A 24,188-nucleotide genomic window follows, 5' to 3' on the forward strand; every position below is an offset into this window, starting at 1 on the left:
GCCAAACAGTAGATAGGTATATAGGGGGAGTAACAACACTAGTATGGTATGCTCACATGGATGATAGAATAATCAATCATTGAAAATGAAAGAAGCAACATGTACATAAGGAAAAAGGTGAGATGGGAAATGAAAATAGAAGCCAAAGGGAGGAAGCAGGGTAACTGTTGTTCCATGGAGGGGATTGTAGTCATTGAGATGAAGTAAATGTATGATTTGTTCAATGTATAACTGATGATCTTGTCTGTAAACCTTCACTCAATTCACAATAAAAAAGATAAAAATAACAAACAGGAAAGAAGGAAAAGACCAAAATGGATATCAGAAGAAGCTCTGAAACTTACTCTTCAACATAAACTAGTTGAAACAAGTGAAAATAATAATGATTTAAAAGAAGTGAGCAGAAAATTTCAAAGGGAGTCACAAGAGGACAAAATAGCATATAATGAAACTTGCATTAATAACCTGGCAGTTGAAAATCAAAAGGAAGGATCACACTCAACAATTCTGAAGCTGAAAGAAGTGAAGGAAAAATTCAAGACCCGGGTTGCAGTATTGAAGGATTCTGTGAGCAAGACACTGAATGACACAAGGAATATCAAAGAAGATGAAAGGAATATATAGGGTCATTATATCAGAAAGAATTGGCTGATGTTTAACCATTTCAGGAGGTAGCATATGATCAAGAACCAATGGTATTGAAGGAAGAAGTTCAATCTGTGCTGAAAAACAAGTTTCCAGGAATTGACAACCAGAAATAATTCAACAAAAAATGGATGCAATGGTAGAAAACTCACTCATTTGTGCCAAGTAATTTGGAAGACATTTCCTTATCCAATAGAGTGGAAGATTTGTGGTGTTCCAAGGAAAAGTGATCTAACATAACATGGAAATTATCAAATAGTTTATTAATATCATATACAAAGTTTTGTTGAAGAGAATTCAAGAATGCCTACAGTAGTATATTGTCATGGAACTGTCAGAAGTTCAAGCAATATTCAGAAGAGAAAGAACACAAAATAGCATTGTTGATATCAGCTGGATATTGGCTGAAAACAGAATATTAGAAAGATATGTACCTGTGTTGTATTGACTACACAAAGGCATGTGACTAAGTGGATAACAAATCATGTATAAAATTGCAAAGAATAGGAATTCCAGAAAACCTAATTGTGCTCATGCAAACCCTACACATAAACCAAGAGGCAATCATTTGAAAAGAAGAAGGAAATACATCATAGTTTAAAATCAGGAAAGGTATTTTCTAGGGTTGTATCATTTCACCATACTTATTCAGTCTGTATGATGGGCAACAATCCAAGAAGATTGTTAACTATATGAAGAGCATGGCATCATTTGGAGAAAGACTCTTTAACCATATGAGACATGCATATGATACAACCTTGCTTGCTAAAAGTAAAGAGGATTTGAAGCATTTACTAATAAAGATCAAAGACTAGAGCCTTCAATACGGATTGTACCTCAACATAAAAGAAAAAAAGAAATCTTCACAACTGAACTAATAAGTAACATAGTAAGTGGCAAAAGGATTGAAGTTGTTAAAGATTTCATTTTACTTGGATCCACAGTCAATGCATGAGTCAAGAAATAAAATGATGTATTTCATTGAATAAATGTGCTGCAAAAGATCTCTTGAAAGTGTTCAACAGCAAAGATGTCTCTTTGAAGACTAAGGTGCATGTGACCCAAGCACCATAGTATTTTCAATCACCTCATATGCATGCAGAAGCTGGACAATGAATAAGGAAGACCAAAGCCAATGTAATATTTTTGCATTGTGGTGTTTGAAAATGATACTTAATATACCATGGGCTGCCAGAAGGACAAATAAATTTGTGTTGAAAGTACATCCAGGATGTTTCTTAGAAGTGCAGATAACTAGAATTATCTCATGTAATTTGGACATGTCCCTAGAAAAAGATACCATGCAAGGCAAAGCAGAGGTTCAGCGAAAAAGAGGAAGATCCTCAACAAGATGGATTGACACAGTGCCTGCAATAATGGGATCAAACGTAGCAACAACTGTGAAAATAGCAAAGAATCTGGCAGTGTTTTGTTCTGCTGTTACATCCAATTGCCATGTATTGGAACTGACTTGATGGCATCTAACAAGAACAACAAAATAAATGTTCAACATTGAACAAGTATTTATTGAATATCTATGATGTATCAGGCACAATGCTAAACAGAGGTGAATAAAATCTAAGCTCTACATGTTGTGCATTTATAATCTAATTTATACGAATGAAGTAATCTAATTATAATGTATGCACCACTGCACTGAAAACATTTTTCTTAAGATCTCTAGCAACTTTCCTCTTGTGAAAACCAAGGCTACCCAATGGTGAAATGTGTGCCCTCATATTAGTACACCTCGTTTTTGTTGTTAAGGGCTGTTGAAATGGTTCTGACTCATAGGAACCCTGTAAAGTGTTACTGAGGAGTAGCTGAGGGTTTGAATAGCCTACCTTTCAGTTAATAGTCCAGTGCTTATTCTATAGCACCACACCAGGACTCATAGTAATTAATATTTGTCAAAGTTAATATTCTGATATACTTTGTTGAACTGATTTTTGGGACACCACATTCTTGGTTATCTTCTGTATTAGTTAGCACTCACTAGAGAAACAGAATGAGTAGGAAATAGGTAGATAGATGAATCGAGAGGGATTAATTTGAAGAAATTGTCTCATATAATTGGGAGGCTAGGAAGTCCAAATTTTATAGGTCAGACAGCAGTATTGAGTCTCTGGCAGCATATCTATTTTAGTCTTAAGGGAGAATTCCTTCTTTCTATGAAAATTCAGTTTTTGCTTTTAGGTCTTCTAATTGAATAAGCCCACCCACATTATGGAGAGGATAATTTATGTAGAATCAACTGTTTGTAAATATTTATCACAAATATCAAATATATATGATCAAACAACTGGGCACCAAAAATTAGCCAACTTGACACAAAATTAACCTTCACATTTTCTGATATCATAACCCCTTCTCTTAATGCACCCAAGTTCAGTTCTGGGCTCTCCCTTATTCTTTCTCTGCATTCTATATTGGATGTGCTTAAGCCATCTCATGGCCTTTGCTGCCATCTATAAACAAATAATGTCCAAATTTATCCCAGTAACTCTGGTCCTTCTAAAGCTCTTTAATCATTTATTGACCTGCCTACTGGACATACAGGCACACTAGCCTGATAGATGATTTTGCTACTTGGGTTTGTAGGTGCCACCATGTCCACTTCAATTCATAGTGATCCCTTACATAATTTTAATATTCTCCATTTATCAGGATGGTGACTTTTGTCCACTTGTGAGGATTTTTGTCTTTGATCAGTAAGTACTTCAAATTCTCTTCACTTTCAACAAGCAAGGTTGTATTACCTGAGTATTGTAGGTTGTTAATGAGTCTACTGGTGCCCCCTTTTTTTGTTCAACATACAGATTGAATAAATATGGTGAAAGGATATCACCCTGAAACTTACCTTTTGTCATTTCAAGCCAGGCACTATTCCCTTCTTCTGTTTGACGACTGCCTCTTGGTCTATTACAGCTTCCATATATACACAATTAAGTTTTCTGATATTCTTTGCAACATTATCCATAACTTCTTATTTCTTATCATAATCCATAAAACACAGGTAAACATTTTTATGATACTCTGCTTTTAGCCATGATCCATTTGACATAATCAGTAATATTCCTCACTCCATATCATCTTCTGCATTTGGACTGAATTTCTAGAAAAGTATTGTTAAAGTGCTGCTACAACCATTTTTGAATTATCTTTAGCAAAACTTTACGTAAATGTGACATTGATGGTATTGTTCAACAATTTCCTCATTTTATTTGATCACCTATCTTTGGAATGGCACAAATCTTCCAGAATGGTGGTCAGGTAAAGCTGTCTTCCAAATTTCTTGACAGAGAAAAGTATTTCCACTACTACATTAATTTGCTGAAATATCTCAGTTGCTATTCTCTCAGTTCATGAAGTCTTGTTTTTAGCTAATGTTTTCACTTGTGCTTAAACTTCTTCCTTCAGTACCATTGATTCTTGATTGTTGGGAAAAACTAAACTGAAGGTCTCAGACTTGGGGGCAGTTTAACCAAAAGATCGCAACTAAACAGATGTGGTCCAGAAAATTGGGTTGCTCCCAGGGCAGGCTGCCCCTTCAGGAACATGGAAAGCCTGCCTCAGGGAAGAAGGAATTTGTGGAGTCTTTCCTTGTATGCAGCCATGGGCTTCAGTTTAGTCTGCAAAAGCATCTCTGTTTCCCTAGCAACTACATTCTTCTGCTAAAGTCCCGCTTACTTTAATTTAGCATTGTTGTTGTTGTTATGTGCTGTGGAGTCGATTCCGACTCATAGCGACCCTGTACAGGGTATCCGAGGCTGTAAATCTTTACAGGAGCAGAATGCCACATCTTTCTCCCGTGGAACAGCTGGCAGTTTCGAATTGCTTACCTTGTGGTTCGCAGCCGGATTCGCAATCACTATGCTACCAGAGCTCCTTTAGCGTAGTGGTTGCGAATTGGGCTGCGAATCTCCCGGTCAGCAGTTCGAAACTACCAGCTGTTCCACGGAAGAAAGATGAGGCTTTCAACTCCCGTAAAGATTTACAGCCTCGGAAACCCTGTACAGGGTCGCTATGAGTTGGAACTGACTCCACAGCACATAACAACAACTTTAATTTGGTGTTTTAATGCATCAATTACACCAGATGTTTTTACATTTTTTTCCCTGCCCCCAGCACTTTTCTTTTGTTATCTGTATAGAATAAACTCGCAGCACTAGGTCTGTGTCACAGTATTTCCATCAGAGTGCTGTGTCCCACATGGTTCCAACTTTACTTTTTTCATTTTGTGTCTTGTGTCTTCCTTTTTTTCTAATCTCCTGTCAGCCCTACTGGGGTTTAATCTCTCCATGTGGGTCACGGAGTATAGCCATTGTCGGACACGACACTTGATCATAGTATTTAACATTGATGGTTGATCAATGGATTGATAATTTTTGGTATAGTGACCCTGTCTTCCATCTTTTAATGCCTCATGGATCATGCAATGACTCATGCATCATTCAGTATTTCTCCCATATTGTCGCTGTTGTTGTTATTAGGTGACATTTAGTTAGCTTCAACTCATAGCAATTCTATGTGCAACAGAAAGAAACATTTTCAAGTCCTGTACCATTCTGACAGAACGTATGCAAGCATATTTATGCAAGATCACAATGCCCTAGAATATCAGTACTCTGTATTTAATCCAAAATTTAAGCTCCATCTCTTCAGTGAGCATCTTACTGTAATGAGCACTCTTAATTGTTAAAGGTGTTTCCTGATAGTGTTCTGATACTTGCCCTTGATAATCCCAGGAAGCTGTAAGCATCAATTTTCCAGGTGATGGTTGACTTTTGAAAATTTTTTTGGTTGGTGATTGAGAATGTTTCCATTCCATACTCTGCAATTTACTCTCCGGCTCATAGTGATGAAACCATGTCTCATCACAAGTAATAATTTTTTTAAAACCAATGATTTTTTTTTTTAAACCAACTTTTACCTTTCTTTGAGTATCAATCCAAATTTTGTTGGCAGATGTCCAAATGCTTCTTTTTATGCTCTTCTGTGAGTTGTTTTGATATCTATCTCACATAGCCATTTTGAAATTAAAGTTTGTAGTGTATTATTTCATAGACAAAGCAATGACTGATTTTTAAATGATTTGCCACACAATCCACTGTCACTCGTCTATTAAAAAAAATTCACATGTGTGCTCAATATTGACATCAGTTATGGACATGGATGGTGTTTGAATACCATCAGAGTGCAGGTAATTTTTTATTCACCCTGGTATATTACTCTGTGTCCAATAGTCAAATTTTGTCTATGCAGACAATTTTTATGTCTTATATAGTTTTACAGTCAGTTTTCAAGCTGCACAGTTAAAGTTTGTTTTTCTCTCTACCATTTCTTATTTATTTAATTTTTCAACTGCACTTTTCTTTACTTTGATTACTCAGTTGTAGCTTTCCTAAACACTTTACAAAATTGTATTAAAACTTATTGGAGAACAAAGTTTGACTTAGTTAAAAAGATTTATTTTAATTTGCCTCCCCCAAGTGACCTACTCAAATTGCTTAAAAACATTCTGGGTATGCTTGGCAACTATCTGACTGGAAATAGTTCTTCTTCGGGAATGTCTGTCGGGAAGATTAGTCCTAGGGCAGGCTGCTCAACCTTTTCTATGTAGAAGAGTTCCTTTGCTTCTTACAGGAAGAATCCAAATTAGGGAGGGTTAATTGAGGTAAAGGGAGGTAGTCTGAAGAGGTAAGAAAGAGACAGGGAACCTTTGAAGCCTCCTCTCAAACATGGTATGTTACATCTTTTCATTCTTTCATACATGGCATAACAAAAGTTGTAATAGCAGCAAAACCAAAGACTAACATTGATTAGATGTTTTATATCTGACAGTCACTAAAAAATTACCCTCTGGGTTGTTGCTAATATGCACAAATTTTATACTCTGAGATTCAGATTGAAGATATAAGATAGTTAAAGGTGAATGACTAGTTTATGGATGTGGTAGAATTTTAACTCTAGTCAGTTTAACTCTTTAGCCCACAGATGCAGACCCCTTTTCCTTTTTCTCCCCCTTCCCTCCTCATTCCCCTCATCTTGGCTCTACTACCAATATCCTACGCACAATAGTTTTACTTTCGGTAGTCTGCAAGGGCTTAGGGCAGAGTCATATTGCAGTCTAACAAACTTGGGTAAGCCATCTAAATACAGAATATTTTAAGGACAGGACTGGCTACCCAGTTAGAGTCAGCTTTTAGCTTTGGCTAGGGAGAAATCCCCAGAGCAAGTGTTAAACTTGGTCACCCACGCTACTTCCTTTCTTGGCTGAAGGTCAGAGAGATTGAATGCTGGATCTAGCATAGAGCTTTATTCAGGAAATAATAACTACCACAACCCAAGTGCTCAGAGTTTCAGCTTTGAAACTGAGTTCATGGTCATTGCCCAATTTAATTGACTTTGATAGGGTATGAGTATGGCTTCCAAATAAACATACCAGTCTTTCACTGTATTAGTAATTTACAACATGCTGCCTTTTTAAGTTATAAGACCAACCCTATAAATTTGTAGCTTATAGGTGGAAATATATCTGAAAGTTTTTCCCCAATGTATTTAAATGAATCTGTACTGAAAACATATTATTCATGGAATTTTGCTTCAGCCATAAGTCCTATCTACATGATAATTTGTTTAAATCGTGATATTCTCTTCTTGAAAATGTTTAAAATTTTGGAAACAATTAGATTCAGTTAAGTGTACTTATCTTTTCCAACCTATTTTTATTGTTTATTCATTTGTTGGGTTTTTTTTTTTTTTTGTATTCTTAAGAAATGTCAAATTAATTTTTTGAAAAGGAAATTTTGACTCTTAATGCTTTTTATCCAAAGTACAATGTTTTGTGATACACTGAATACTTGTAAAAAATAAAGATGACATATTATAAATAGACTTAGTTTGAAAAGCAGTAATAAACTAGCAAAATTTCAAAATGAAATCATTTCCAAACTATTTGAAAACAACATACCTGAGAAGTACATCATTCAAACATCATTTGCATCATAACTCTAAGTATCATTAGATGCTTTTGTTCACATAATTGGACATTGAAAAATAAAGGGGAATTAATATCCAGCACTAGCTCCATTTTTCCATGAAACATTTTTGCTTCATCATAGTTGGCCTCAGTGATGTTCTTTATTTAAAAATAATAATTCCCTTGATTACGTACATTCATCCATTCTTTCTTCATCTCCTGACCTTGAGAGTAAGTCATGTCCCTTCTTAATGATATTGCATTTTACAATAATATATTTAACTTAATTTGATTAATGTTAGTCTTCACCATTGGAAAGTGAGCCACATAAAATCAGTAATCATGTGTATTTTATCCACTACTATGTTCGTAGCTTGATGCTTTTGAGTTACAGCATTGGAGGAGAATATTCAAAGTGCCATGGGTTGCCAAAAGAACCAATAGATCCGTTTTGAAAGAAGTACAGCCAGAGTGCTCCTTGGAGGCCAAGATGGCCAAACTACGTCTCTCATACTTTGGACATATTGTCAGGAGGGACCAGTCGCTGGAGAAGGATATCATGTTTGGTAAGGTGATGGGTCAGAGTAAAAGAGGAAGACCCCCAATGAGATGGATTGGCCAAGTGGCAGCATCGCTGGACTCAAGCGTGGCAGCAGTAGTGAGGTTGGCCTTGGATAGAGCACTGTTTCGTTATGCTGTGCATAAGGTCGCTATGGGTCGGTACTGACTCGATGGCACCTAACAACAACAACGTTTGTAGCTGTGAGGACTGTGAGTATGCTGCAGTGAAGTGCCGTTGTGGAGTCTGTTCCCACCCATAGCGACCCTGTATAGCGTTTCTGAGGAGCAGCTGGTTAGATTGAACCGCCGACTTTGCAGTTCAAACGGCTTTACAGTCTGGCACATTAACCTACAGAGCCACTTTCGATTTATTAGGACCCTGTATAGGGTTTCCAAGGAGCGGCTGGTGAGCTGGAACCCCCAACCTTGTGGTTCAAACCGAACTTGTAGTCAAGCGCATTAACCCGGTGGTCAGGAAACAATTTTGAGTAAATTAATCAGTAGAGAAAAGTATAAAACTATTGTTTATTTTTCATTATCTCCTTCTAGACAATGAATATCTTAAGGAACTATGTTTTTCAAAAATTAACCAGTATTTCTGTTTAAATTATTATATATTTCTGAGTGTTTTCGCATACAGCCCCCCAAAAAACAAAAAACAGAGGGAACGGACACAAATACTTTTGATGGTGATGCAATGAGGCGATTATAATCATTGCAATGAAACGATGGTATAAACCGATATTCTCCCATGTAAACTATCATTGAATTCAAAATAAAAACTTTTGTTAAAAAGTTAATTGAAAAATGGAAAAAACAGTTAACCAGTATTCATGAGCACTTACTCTGTGTTAGACACTGTCTTGGGCACTATGGATAAAGCAATGAATACAACCACATGCAGTTACTGTCTTCATAGAGCTCAAAGATCTAAGGTAGGGTCAAGTGAATATGCAGATATTAATCTAACCTAGAAGTAAATACTGTGCAGTGATTAAATCTACAAAGAATAAGATATTATTTTTAGACTAATGGGATCCATTTAGGTTGGAGGGAATGCAGTGGCTCTCTAGGAAAAACACTGGACTTCTAAACACAAGGCTAGAGCACACCAGCTGAGGGCAAAACATGAAGCTTTATGTTTTTACATAAAAATTTACAGCCTTGGAAACCCTGTATAGGGTCGCTATGAGTTGGAACCGACTCCATGACTCATAACCATCACCACCACCACAAATCCCTATTCAGGGTCGCTATGCATCAGAACCACTAGCCAGCACTTAACATCAATTTTAGATTGGAGCCCTGGTAACACAGTAATTAAGCACTCCACTGTAACCAAATGTCAGTGGTTTGAACCCATCAGCTGGGGAGAAAGATACACAATTTTGTTCCTTAAAGATTTACAACCTTAGAAACTCCGCAGTGCAACTTCACTCTAACCTATAGGGCCCCTAAGAGTTAGAATAAATTTAATGTCAACAGGTTTTTACTTTAAGTCGAAGGATACTTTGTTTTTGTAACTTCCATAAACTTTGATTTATTTTTCAAATATTTATGCATAGTTTTATATCTTATTTACTTACCTAACTAAATATAATCATAAGAAATTTAATTGCACATCTCCTTGCTTTATTTCAAAGCTCTGACATTATTATTGAACACTAAGAGGACACTCATATACTTAGTATTGAAATTTTATTTTGTTCAAATTCTTAAAATTTTAAGGTGTAAATAAAAGACTAAGGAAATTCTTGCCTGAGATCCTACTAATAAAAGATCTTGATCAATAACTCAACTCTTGGAAAGTCAGTTTAAACTTGAGTCTCTCAAGATGTAGGGATTTACCTCAAATAAGCATCTTACACATTGTCTAAAAGAACTGTGTTATTTCCTTTTACTGATGGCTATAAACTGTTACTAGCAAGAGTTTGTACACTCAGCTAATTTACACTAATTCTTGGAAATAGAATCCTTTAAAGTACATTCTTTAAGAAAAGAATATTTCAAGAAAGGACTGATAAAAAGAACTGGAAATAATAATTTATATTGTTTCTTTTCCCTGCTCTCTGGTGTCTTCTGTCCAGTTTAAATTCACTCTACACCAATTCTAACTGAGACTAATATAACACTGAGAAAGATAAGAACAAAATGTTAAGAGGAGGTGATTAGAAGGTGAGAAACACTGAGTAGGGAGATCAAGAACATCTTTTCCTGTGCGGAAATCAAATGAAATCTCATTCATACCTATCTCTTAGAAAAATGTATGTCACCACATCTCTAGTCATATCCTGGATTCATGCTACAGTGCTCACATTTTTAAAGTAGTTTAGCATGAGTAAAGTATCTTACAGTTTGTTCTTGCTCCTTTCTAGTCTGTGTGCCTAGAAATCAAAAGATTTGCATCTGATTAGCTGGTCAACAAAGACAAGAGTCAATTTCATTCTTCTAGAAATTAAATTTATTATACATTTTTTCCTCTACAAGGTTTCAGTTAGGTAGTAATTTATAAATTTATTGCTTACAAATATAGTAATGTAGGGGGCTAGAAAATCCTTTATTTTAAACATATAAATTGTTATTAATATATTATCTATTAACTATACTTTCTCCACTAGGAAGATTACAGTTGAAAATATTTCTCTGGGTAATTTCTATGATGAAAGATGGAAGAAAATTTCCGTCCTCAAGGTTGGAAATAGATGTCAACAATTCCAGATAGGATTCCAAATTCAGATGACCTAGTTAATTTTGTTTCAGGGCAATGAACAGATGGTGAGTGTTCTCAGTCTCTCTGGCATTAACATGCACTCTGTCACCATAAGACTTAACGGTGGCAGATGGCAGTTGCATTAGCAAGCACTCAGTCCTCTCCTCTCAATTCTTCCCCTAGGACTGAGGAAGGCCCAGCCATGGTTCACAGCTGAGTCACACTGTGGCCACCTCTCCTGTAATGCCTGAGGAGAGAATGTCAAACCACGGGAAGCCCTCAGTAATGTGGGCTTTCCGGTTCACCCATGGCAACAGGCACAACTGGGTCTGTTTCAAAGGCTTGTGGTAGATGCTATGGCTTCAGTGCTAAATCTGTCTGGGGTTCAGTGCCACCCCAGGGCCAAGTTAAGCATCTCTACAGGGATTTGAGGGTTTCTCACTCTCTGTGGCAGAGAACCTGGCTATATAAGAACAGCTTTTATAGACTTTTCTGGGTTGAAAAGTCACTAGCTATATTTAGCAGGGTTTTTCCAGCAACATGAATCATTTAACTTTCTTGATTTATCAAGGCAGCACAATATTTTTTTTTTTTTTAAGGAAGACATAACTTTTCAGAAATCCATGTGGAAGTATGTTGCAGATGCATTCTACAAAGTAGTCAATGTCATTCAAATCATTGTATACTTAAAAGGTAACAAGTACCTAATTTTAAGAAGTGATCTTTTTAAAAAAACATCTCATCAGTCAGTTGGCTCTGAAAAGATGTTTTCCTGGGAAATATTTGAAATTTCTAAAATTTCAGAGGATCTAAAAGATGACCTTTGCTTTATAGGAGTTTATATGATAAAGGAAATAAAAGAAGTATTTATTAAAACTTAAGCACATATTTTTCAGCATACAGGTTTTACTTTCTTGACTTATTATGCATTCTCTTTCAGTTTGTTGTGGTTGTGTTCACTTGTCAGTTGTAAGTGCCATTGAGTCACTTCTGACTCATAGCAATCCTGTACAGGGTTTCCTAAGAGCAGCTGGTGGGTTTGAACCACTGACCTTGTAGTTAGCAGTCCAGCACTTATCCTATGGCACCACACCAGGACTCCTTTCTCAATTTGTCTAGCATTTATTTCTGAACTGATAAATAATTTACAAGACCCAGTCAATATAACGTGATTGATAATTTAAATTGCACTTGTTCTAAAATGTAAATTTACTACCGTCAGATCCGTATAATATACTAATTTTTTTTTTTTTTTTGAACTGGAGATAAGTGAGGTTGGTAACTTATTATTTGTTGCCACCTGAAATATGTACTTGGAATAAAATTCCTTTGATCCTGGTCATGGTGAATTTTTAACCAGGTTATATAAAAAGCTTATGAGGCTCCATTTCTGCATTGTTGAAGAGGAACACATAGCCACTCCAGTCTCCTTGGCTAAATGGCTCAGTGTACTTTATAGTCTCCACATTAGCTTTCAGAAACTAAACTAATAGTTCCCTTAAATGTGTTGGCAGTACATCAAAAAGATTTAGAACATGGCAATGTCAATATTTGAGTTAAAAAAAAAAAAAGAGGATAAATTGGATGCATGCTTTAGGGCCAGTGTTTTAAGGTTTAGACCCATAGACACTGATTAGTACAAAATACGCTCAAAGAAATGGTAGAATGGAGTTTCTACTCTGATGGAGGGCTTCTTTATTTCTAGTGATTCTTAAATATCTTTCTAGATTTTGCTAGGAAACTAGCAATCACACCTGGATTACTTATATACACATTTGATATGATACAGTTAGATAAATACTTTAAGTAAGATTTTGTTATAAAACTCTTTAGATTCAGTAAAGATTGAATATAAAGAAAATTACAATTTTGATGATTTCTTAAATGCAAATACAAAAGCACATGGCAGTTCTAATGACTGCTGATAACTTTAGAACCACAAGTTCTTGTTTTGTTTTATTTTCTTTCTGAATTATTCAAATAATTACTTCAGTACTCTGCTTTAATTTGCTATTGTTGTTGTTATTGTTAGGTACCATTGAGTCAGTATTGACTCATCATGACCTTTATGCACAACAGAAAGAAACACTGCCTGGTCCTGGGCCAACCTCACAATTATTGCTAAGACTGAGCCCATTGCCATCACATTTGTGCCGTTCCATCTTGTTGGGGTCTTCCTCTTTTTCTCTGACCCTCGACTTTACCAAACATGATATCATTCTCCAGTGACTGGTCCCTCCTGATAATATGTCCAAAATATTTTCTATAGAGGCCTAAATTTATTTGTTAATCTCACAAGAATTTTGCCAAATGTCTTCCTCCCCCCACTACTGCCATTGTTTTTGAAGGTGCTTTAGAAATGTGTATTTTTAAATGTAGAATCATTGAATTTTAGAACAGGCATAGACTTTGAATTCATTATGATATGGTAAGCTTTGATCTTAGAAAGTCTGAGATGTACACATGATCATACAGATAAAACAGACTTGTGACTAGAACCCATGTTTTTAACAGTTGACAGATAAAGCTTTTTCCTGTGTTGATACAACTAAGTATTAGTATTAGTTGAGCATAGGACTCTACTCAATAAAAATTGACTGGAGAAGGCTAAGGTTTAGTTGGAGATATCCTATCATTGCCTTTAAAGAAAAATGTAGAAAATCTCCAATATCAAGATAAAGTAGGATGGCAAAAATATCCAGTAGTACATTTTTTAAATTCTTGCTTTCATTAAGAAATTCCACTATAAAATGCATGCTAATATTTTAAGCCACTATTTGTCCTTATATTGTTGTTAGTTGCTGTCAAATCAGCTCCAACTGAGGAGTGCCTTTGGTAACAACAGAAGCTATTATTGCTCAATGCTGAGCCATCTTCATTATTGTTGATATGCTTGAGTTCATTGTTGTGGCCATTGCGTATTCTGAATGCCTTCCAACCTAAGAGATTCATCTTCTTACACTCTATTGGACAGTGTTCTGTTGTGATCATAAGGTTTCCATTGGATAATTTTCAGAATTAGATCACCAGACCTTTTGTCATATTTTGTCTTAGTCTGGAAGCTACAGTGAAATGTTTCCAACATGGTTGATCCTGAAATACCAGTGGCATAGCATTTACTGTCATAGCAACACACAGGCTGCCACAGAGGGGTGGGGGATTTACTTGCCTTACATCATGGAGCAATTCCTTTACCTCATACGAGAAAGAGATGCTAGTATGGATTCTAGAAGGCAGCTTAAAGATGCAGAGGACAGACAATAATTCTAACTCAAAAAATGAGTTACTAAAAGCAAAATTTAGAAACCTTATAGCTCTTCCCAGCTCCTAGCTAGAGACTATCTATGTGAATATACGAATGTTATGAATTTTGTCCCTCCAAAATATATACTGAAGCCCTGGGCCTTTATGTGTGAATTTTATCCTAATAATAAATAAGGCTTTTATTTTCACTTTGTTGGTGAGTTTATAGTATAGGAGGAGTGATGCTGTTGGATACTCACTGGACTATTAACTACAAGGTCAGTGGTTCCAACTCACCAGCCACTCCTTGGAAACACTATACAAAATTGCTTTGAGTCAGATACAATTCAACGACACTTGACAACAACATCAACAAAATACTAGAGCAGGATGGGTCCTAAGTCTAATCATTTCTGACTTATAAGAGCAGAGTAGGCACAGACCTATACTGAGGAAGAAGACAAGTGTCAGATGAGGATCCACCTCCAGGCAAAGAAACACCATAGATTTTTGGCAGTTAGCAGAAAGTAGAAGAGGGCCCAGAGAAATGATCTATACAACTAAGACACTGACTTGGGCTCTTAGACTACAAAAGTGTGAGAAAATAAATCCATGTTTTTAAAATGCAAATTCTTGTGGTATTTCTGTTATAGCACTACTAGGTAAACAAGAAAATGTGTAATAAAATTACATATAACAAAATTACATAATAAAATATTCCAGGTACTCTGCTAAATGTTTTTGTTATATTATCTTATTTGATCCTTTACACAACACATGAAGGTAAGAACCATTATCACTTGCAGGTTACATAGGAGATTATCAAAATTTGGAGAAATTAAGATTTGTTCCTATAATCACAAAACTAGTGATTTACAAAGCTGGGATTTGAATGCAAGTCTATCTGAAGCAACCATTTCTGCTCTTAACCATAGGTCTACAGTAATTTTTACAGACAAATGAATGCATGTAGAAAGATATGTTATTTAAGGACCTGGTGTGTTTCAGAAAGTCAAGTATGTGGGGTGAAACTGGCTCATAAAAGAAAATTGGTAAATATTCAGAAAGTTTGCAGCATGATTGTTAAGTGATAATAGCTTATTATTAGCTATGGTGGAAATATTTAAACTACCTCCAAAAAACAAAACAATTTTTGTAAAATTAATTTTGAATCATGGTGGTCCCATGTGTAGAACTGACCTGCATAGTGTTTTCTTGGCTCTAAAGTTTATAGAAGCAAATTTTTCTTCCATATCACTACTGGGTGAGTTTGAACCAACAACCTTTTGGTTAGTAATCCAGCCAACCTGTCTGTGACCTCCATTCACTGGAACTTATTGGCAAAAAATCAGACATACTACATTAGGATTTCCCTCCTCATTTTCTGTCCAATAGATGGTCTATCAGTGAAACACTAGGTACTAACTCTAATATTGGAGCTAAAACACAGAATATATAAATGAGAAATGGTTAGAGATGAAATTAGAAACATAAATGAAGGTCAATATGTAAAGTCTTCCTGTTATCGCTGTTGCTGTTAAGTGTCAACAAGTAGGTATTAACTCATAACAACCCTGTATAGGGTCTCTATGGCCATCAACCATTGCAGAAGCAGAAAGCCTAGATTATTCTCCCTCAGAGAGGCTGGTGGGTTTCAACCATACACATAGCTTCACTTATTTAAAACCATACAGTGTTCTCTTTTTCTGTTCAAACAACTGCCTCTTAGTCTATGTACAGGTTCCGTATGAGCACAATTAAGTGTTCTGGAATACTCATTCTTTGCGATGTTCTCTATCACTTGTCATGATCCACACAATTTGCATAGTCAGTAAAGCACAGGTAACCATCTTTTTGTTATTCTCTGCTCAGCTAAGATCTATCTGACATCAGCAGTGATATCCTCTGTCCACATCCCTATCTGAGTCAGTCTTGAACATCTGGCAGTTATCTGATGATGTATGTTTGCAGCCATTTTTGTATTATCTTCAGCAAAATTTTACTTATATGAGATATTAATGATATTATCTGATGACTTCTGTATTCCACTGGGTCACTTTTCTTTGGAATGGGCACACATGTAAGTAGATCTTTTCCAGTTATAGATGAGTGAATATCTCATCTAGTGCTTCATTAGATTGTTGAAATATTTCAATTTGTATTCCATCAGTTCCTGGAGCTTGTTCTTTGCCAATATTTTAAATGTACCTTGGAAATCCTCCTTCAGTATCATTGGCTCTTGATCATATGCTATCTCTTGAAATGGTTGACCATTGACCATTTCTTTTGGGTACAGTGACTTGGTGTATTTCTTCCATTTTATTTTGTATCCTAGCCTAATCTTACCTCATTAACATAATAAATGCAACCTAATCTTTATTAACAGACTAATCTTGCCTTATTAACACATGTTGTTGTTGTTAAATATTTTCTAGTCCATTCAGACTCATAGTGATTGTGTATAGGTTTGTTGAAGCTGCAAATCTTTATGAGATTTGCCTCATCTTTCTCCTGAGAGAAAGTGATAGGTTTGAACTGCTGACCGTGTGGTTAGCAGTCCAGTATTTATCATAAAGTGCCATCAGTGCTCCTGACTAACACATAGAGATCAGCGTTTACAACACATCACAAATGGAGGATACGTACAACATGAGGAATGTTTGCATCATTATATAATCACCAAGTTGTATCATGACATAACGGCACAACCCTGAGAATCAGGGCCTAGATAAACTGACACACATTATGGTTGGATGCAATTCAATTCACAACACCCTTCAATCTAAAATCCTCCAATAACTCTCGAAGGAAATAAGGGCAAAATCTCACAGCTTGATTTATAAAGTCTAGACAGAACGTCATTCCTTTGCCATCACAATTCTGTGGATTTTTACCTCTTTTTATCTCTCTGTTATCCTTGCTTTCATTCTCTCATCAAACTAAAGCCACATATGTTACCTCATTTCATTTTCAAGCCATGTTCTTTCCAACCACAGACCTATGTATTAACTATTCCCTTTGTCTATTATGGTATAAATGGTTAAGTGTTGACATAGTAATCTAAAATTTGGTGGTCCAAACGCACTCAGAGGCAGCTTGGAAGAAAGGCCTAGCAGTATTCTTTTGACTTGTCAAAGCCTTGAAAATCCCATGAAGCACAGTTCAACATGGGGTCACTATGAGTATGAATTATTTTAATGGCAGCTGATTTTTGCCTACTATGTTCTTCTTCCAGCTTCTGTATGGTTGTATCCTTCAGATCTGAGCTTAAATATCACTTCCTGAGAGAAACTTATCTTGACTTCTAATGCTAAAGTAACTGCCCAGTTCCTCTCTATTCCATCAGCCTATTACAACACTTTGTTTAGTACTTAATGGGGATGTCACCGAGGTTAAGTCTTGCCTCTGAAGCCTATCAGCCTGTCTGGGTCCATTATCACTTCACCACATATTATCTGTATAACTGCACAAGTTTCTTATCTCCATGACTCAATTTACTATTTGAAAATGAGGTACAGTTATTTTTGTGGAGTTGCTATGGGGACTAATATGTGTGAAATAGTTTAAAAACATTCCAAATATCCTAGATATTATTATTGTCACAGCTAACTATTATTCATTGATTTATTGTCTATTTTTCTCAACTAGAGTATAAATTCAATAGGAGTATGTTCTTTATTTTTTCTGTTTGCTTTAGATTTTTTTCTATCACCTGACACAAAATATGTTCTCAGTAGACAATGGAGAATGAGGGAGGAGCTAGACAAGGAACTCATCATTCAGGGTTTCTTTTTTGCTTTTGTGATTTGTCAGTGTTGCTGCTCTAGCTAGGAATTTAGAATAGTGGAAAAGAGCATACATGCAAGAAGCAGCCATTATGGGGGTGAAATGAGAGGGAGAGGCTCAGTCCTCTCTTCATAAGGAAGGACGCACTCTTCTACAGTTGTCTATAGGCTGGAGATGTCAGGGCTTTTGTTTTCTAAGAGAAGTCATAAACGTGAATATTTTGGATGTGGAATCTCTGAAGTTTTAAATATTTACTACAAATTCAAAATTTTATGGACATCTATGGCCAAATAAAATTTATTTTCAGGTGTGACTTAGCTTAGATAATTACCTGTTTACAGCGAAAGATCTAGAATTTGTTCTCTTGGTTTTGGATTGTGAGGTAAGACTGCTCATAGTCTGACATTATCTAGGGAAAATTGTCAAATCTGTGTTCTCCACAACTATACACACCCTTCCCGACATGATGTCCTTTGCTGTGGATCTTACAGATTATGAGCAAGACAGTAGCCCAACTATACGCCACAGAGTGAAGGATGAAGAAAACAGGCCATTTTGGTCTTTTGCGTAAAAGTTTATTATTGAAGAAAGATGTCCTCTCTCATCTCCATTTCTTCCTTTTTTTTCTTTCTTCCCTCTTCCCTGTAGATACTTTGTCTATTTAACTAGTCTGATCTTATCTAAGTCAAAGGTTTGTTCTCAGTGACTACTGCAGATTCACTATGAGAGTCATGCCTTTCCATTCTGCCTTGTTCTTAGGATTATTTGATTAGGGGATGGAGATCATCTAGAACAGTGACCTCAAACATCTTTTATTGTATTTGCCTATATCAATTAACAAAATAAAAATTCTCCCTCTCTCTTTCTCTGTATGTGTATATATATATGATAAAGCACTCTACCACAAGTTCAGTTTGAACCACAAGGTCAACAGTTCAAAACTCACCAGTCACTCCTCTGAAACCCTATACAGGGTTGCTATGAGTTGGAACAACTCAGTGGCACTTTACATATATATATATAGCTGTTGAGTTCCATTGTATGGGGTTTGGAGGAGTGACTAGTGAGTTTGAACTGCTGACTTTGTGGTTCAAACTGACCCTGTGGTCTAGTGCATGATCCTGAAGTCCCACACTGGGACTCATCATATATATATGCTGTGGGCTAATGTGCCAGACCGCAAAGTCATTTGAACTGCAAGGTCAGTGATTCAAGCTCACCAGCTGCTCCTTAGAAACCCTATACAGGGTCGCTATGGGTCAGAATCGACTAGATGATACTTAACTACAACAAGAACAATATGTATATATAATATGTGTGTGTGTATGTGCAAAAATCCTCACCACTGGACCAATAAACAACATTCTTATCAATGGAGAAAAGATTGAAGTTGTCAAGGACTTCATTCTTCTTGGATCCACTATCAACACTCGTGGAAGCAGCAGTCAAGAGATCAGATGACGTATTGCATTGGGCAAATCTGCTGCACAGGAACTTTTTAAAGTATTGAAGAGCAGAGATGTCAGCTTGAGGACTAAGGTGCGCCTGACCCAGGCCATTGTGTTTTCAATAACCTCATATGGATGCGAAAGCTGGACAGTGAATAAAGAAGATCATAGAAGAATTGATGCCTTTGAGTTGTGGTGTTGGAGGAGAATACTGAAAGTGCCATGTTGTTGTTGTTGTTGTCAGGTGCCATCGAGTCGGAACCGACTCATAGCGACCCCATGCACAGCAGAACGAAACAATGTCCGATCCTGGGCCAACCTCACTACCGCTGCCACACTTGAGTCCATCAATGATGCCACCTGTCTGATCCATCTCGTTGAGGGTCTTCCTCTTTTTCTCTGACCCTCCACCCTACCCAGCATGACATCCTTCTCCAACGATTGTTTCCTCCAGACAATATGTCCAAAGTCGGAGAGACGAAGCTTAGCCATCCTGGCCTCCAAGGAGCACTCTGGCTGCACTTCTTCCAAAACAGATCTATTGGTTCTTTTGGCAGTCCATGGCACTTTCAGTATTCTCCTCCAACACCACAACTCAAAGGCATCAATTCTTCTACGATCCTCCTTATTCACTGTCCAACTTTCGCATCCATATGAGGCTATTGAAAACACAATGGCCTGGGTCAGGCACTCCCTATCCTCAAGCTGACATCTCTGCTCTTCTTGGTCTCCTAAACTTTATAGAAGGAAAGTGCCATGGACTGCCAAAAGAACCAATAGATCTGTTTTGGAAGAAGTGCAGCCAGAGTGTTCCTTGGAGGCCAGGATGGCTAAGCTTCGTCTCTCCTACTTTGGACATATTGTCCGGAGGAAACAATCGTTGGAGAAGGATGTCATGCTGGGTAAGGTGGAGGGTCAGAGAAAAAGAGGAAGACCCCCAAAGAGATGGATCAGCCAGGTGGCATCATTGGTGGACTCAAGTGTGGCAGCGGTAGTGAGGTTGGCCCAGGATCGGACATTGTTTCGTTCTGCTGTGCATGGGGTCGCTATGAGTCGGTTCCGACTCGATGGCACCTGACAACAACAACAACATGTGCATATATACATTGTTGTTGTCAAGTGCCATTGGGTAGGTTCCAATACATAGCAGCCCTTTATAGGGTTTCAGAGACTATAAATCTTCACAGGAACAGAAAGCCTCATCTTTCTTCCATGGTATACATGCACATATATTATTTTATATAATGTATTGTTCTTATGTATTATGACTATTATGAAGCACACACATAAAATCAGTTAAAGTTGGTGTTGTTAAGTGCCATTGAGTCAGTTCTGACTCATAGCAACCCTGTATAGTATTTCCCAGGAGTGGCTGATGAGTTTGAACCACTGACCTTGTGTTTCAAACCAACCTTGAGGTCCAGTGCATTATCCTACAGCAACACACCAGGACTCCTCAGTTAAAATAGCGGGATGAAATATGTATATAAATGCCATTATCTCTCTCTGCATCTGGGGGGGGGTTATCAAGGATACTTTATGAGTTAGATATATTTCTGGTCTAGAGACACATCAACTTCTAAGGAGAATGTTTAACAGAGCAGGTCAGTGGTTGTCCTGACATGCACTTTTCGTCTTCTTTACATTTGAATGTTTTCCAAGGTGGAAGTGCCCTGACATGCTTGCAAGCCTGGGCTAGGCTCCGTTTCAAAGCACAGCTACAGGGCCTCTCAGCAGGCTCAGTGGGATCCAACAGTTGTTTATTTAGCTCCATAGAAGAGTCTTTGCTTCCCAAACCAGGGACTGTGTCTTTCTTCACCCAGGATTTGTCAAGGTTGTACAGATCACTATCAAAAAGCTAAAGATTGAATTACTTTTTTCACCTTCTAAACACAGCTCCATCTTCTTGGTCTCCTAAACTTTATAGAAGGAAAGGAGATTGATTGACTGACCTTAACATTATTGAGATGTGTTTATCATATTCTCTGCATTACTGAGTATATAACTTTTGATTTAAACCATGGTGCCAAAAATAGAACCAGAAGTTAACAGTCTGAGATCTCTTCTTCCTCTAAAAATTCAAGGGCAGATTTATTTTAATACTTGTTCATTACCTGATCAGATTTATGAAAAAGTCAAAGTAAAAGAGCCAAAAAGCACATCTGTTCTAATCACAAACACATATTTCTAGGAAACTGGAAAAGCAAACATTCTGTTGTAAAAATCCCAACAGTTATTTTAAGCATAATTTCACAGAATTTATGAACAAAGGTATCTGTTTTTTTCTTCCTTACTATTTCTTTTCTAGGAATACAACTATAATTGGAAACTATTTTGTCTGTCAGATATTCTTTTAAGTTCTGACAAAAATCTGACTTTTTATTTTTCCAAGTATTATTTTCTGTCATCTAATTCTATGATGATCATTTAAAATTTTATTTCAGTCATGTGCATTTTTATTGAAAATCAATGTGCAGTTTTCCTGAACGCTTTCCTGTGTTATCATTCCAAATACCCTCAGTCCTTTACAAATTAATTTTATTAACTGAAATCATCCTCTTTCTAAAACGGAAAGGTATACTGACATGCTGTTGTTGTGAAGTGCTGTCGACTTGGTTCCGACCCATAGCGACCCTTTATAGGGTTTCCTACGAGCAGCTACTGACATGAACAAAGCTAACTTCACATTCTTCTTGTTGAACTGTGGAGCCTAATCCTTAATGTACCTGCTGTCACAGTCTTAATTCCTCACCAACAACTGTGCATGCATATACTATGAAAAGAGACAGCTGCTTGAAGTGTCACATTCTGACAAATATTATCAATGGTTCAGTGTCAGCCTGGGGAGACACAACAAATGGCATTCCACAGGGGTTTCTTCTTGGGTTAGTTAGCAGTTCAATCAGTGGCTTCAATACTGGAATAGAAAATACACTTAGAAAGTCTGTGGTAGCCGCTGAAATTTTGCGTTGAGATTAAAACAATGTGTGACTTGCTCTTGCTACCTACATAATCTGACCATGCAATAAATAGATGTGAATTATTTTATATGAAGAAACAGAAAGCCCAGAGGCAATTATTTTTGCAAACCAGATTAAATTAATCATTTTAAGATCTATAAAGGCTCTACCTATATCCTATAACAGCCCTTTTAGCTTCTGTATGCATCCATAGGACTACAGATTATTTACTACATCTTGATTGCTTATTCTCATTTCTGGTTTCGCTACTTAGTCCTGGTGTGGTGCTGTGGGTTAATGCGCGAGACTGCAAAGCTGTTTGAACTGCAAGGTCAGTGGTTCAAGCTCACCAGCTGCTCCTTGGGAACCCTATACAGGGTCGCTATGGGTCGGAATCGACTTGACGGCACTTGACAACAACAATTTACAACTCAGCCTAGCTTTTCAACACTACTATGGCTGTAATTTTTGCAACAAAGAGTCTCATTTGGGGTTGTTAAGATTTAACTACAAATATACAAGGAAATACAAGATACTGCCAAAATATAAAATAAGAGAGAGAATTAAAAAGCTAGACAAACTCTTGAAAGTAATATTAATAATAGGTTTTATGGTCTGCATTAAGATGCAAATGGAGTCAAGTCTGTCTAAGAATCCCCATTCTACTCATTTGCTTTGTTGCCGTCTGAAAATGAAGCCTACCAAAACCAGAGTCTAGACGAATCAACTCAGATTCCATGCTCAGTAGATTTCTACTGATTCAAAGGAAAATCTAGTTCTTTTTAGAGAGGCTTCCTGGTCTCCTCTGTGTATCCTCTAGGTCTTTTTCTCTTACCTAGAAAAAAAAAAAAAAAAAATCCTGAGCTCATTACTCATCACCATTATTATTGTTGGCTCTACTGGGTCCTTAAATTCTACAATGTGAAAGAGAATGACCATCAAAGATCCCTTTCTTGTACCTTAAGAATTCTTGTGTTTTCTTTGTTATTGTTAAATGCCATCAAGTCAGCTTATACATACAAATCCTGTATAGGGTTTCTGAGGAGCAGCTGGTGGGTTTGAACTGTTGAACTTGTGGTTAGCAGTCCAGTGCTTATTCCGCAGCACCGCACCAAGACTCCAAGAATTCTTGCACTAACCTGAAAAGCATCCATATTTATAAATTGGAATTTTGACCTCTTTTATTTATTTTGTTTACTTAATTATCTTATTTGCAAAGGAGCTTAAGTGGTGTAATGGATTGAGTGCCTGCTACTGATCAATAGGATGCAGTTAGAACTCAACAGCCACTCGGCAGGAGAAAGAGAAGGCAGCCTACTTTCATAAAGATTTAGTGTTGAGAACCCAATGGAGCAGTTCTACTCCGTTCTGTAGGGTTGTTATGAGTCACAATGGCAGTAGGTTGGATTATCTTGTTTACTAGATACTCATTGATGCTCATTGTTTCAGCTTCTTTATGTTTCTCTGAGCTTTAGGTTTAATCCTCTAATGGGCACATGGATGGACTTGATGGCAAGCTTCAGCTAGGTGTCAGCCTCTTTGTGATAGCTTTAGTCTCATGATTTTCCAGAAAACCAAGCCCATTCTACCATCTTTTTAAAAATCATTCCTCCAATAGGCCAGTCATTAATTTTTTTTTTTTTTTTGAAACTTCCAATGTGCAATTCATTTGTGGAACTGAGGTAATTCAAATACCCTAATTTGAATTTAAATTCCTTCTGATACTCTTCCTTTGTTTTATCCACGTGCCTAGTTCTTTTCAATTTTATTCCATCAATTCCTGGTGCCTTGCTCTTTGCCAATTCCTTCAATGCACCTTGGACTTCCTCCTTCAGTATCATTGGCTCTTGATC

At 36.8% G+C, this 24,188-nt stretch overlaps 1 pseudogene; it reads right to left on the reverse strand.

Annotated features, from left to right (window-relative positions):
* Positions 1-18,323, reverse strand: part of LOC102824635 — a 30,034-nt pseudogene extending 11,711 nt beyond the window's left edge.
* Between the last annotated feature and the right edge of the window lie 5,865 nt (positions 18,324-24,188).

Source organism: Chrysochloris asiatica, unplaced genomic scaffold (assembly GCF_000296735.1).
Source record: "Chrysochloris asiatica unplaced genomic scaffold, ChrAsi1.0 scaffold00149, whole genome shotgun sequence".
NCBI classification, from domain to species: domain Eukaryota; kingdom Metazoa; phylum Chordata; class Mammalia; order Afrosoricida; family Chrysochloridae; genus Chrysochloris; species Chrysochloris asiatica.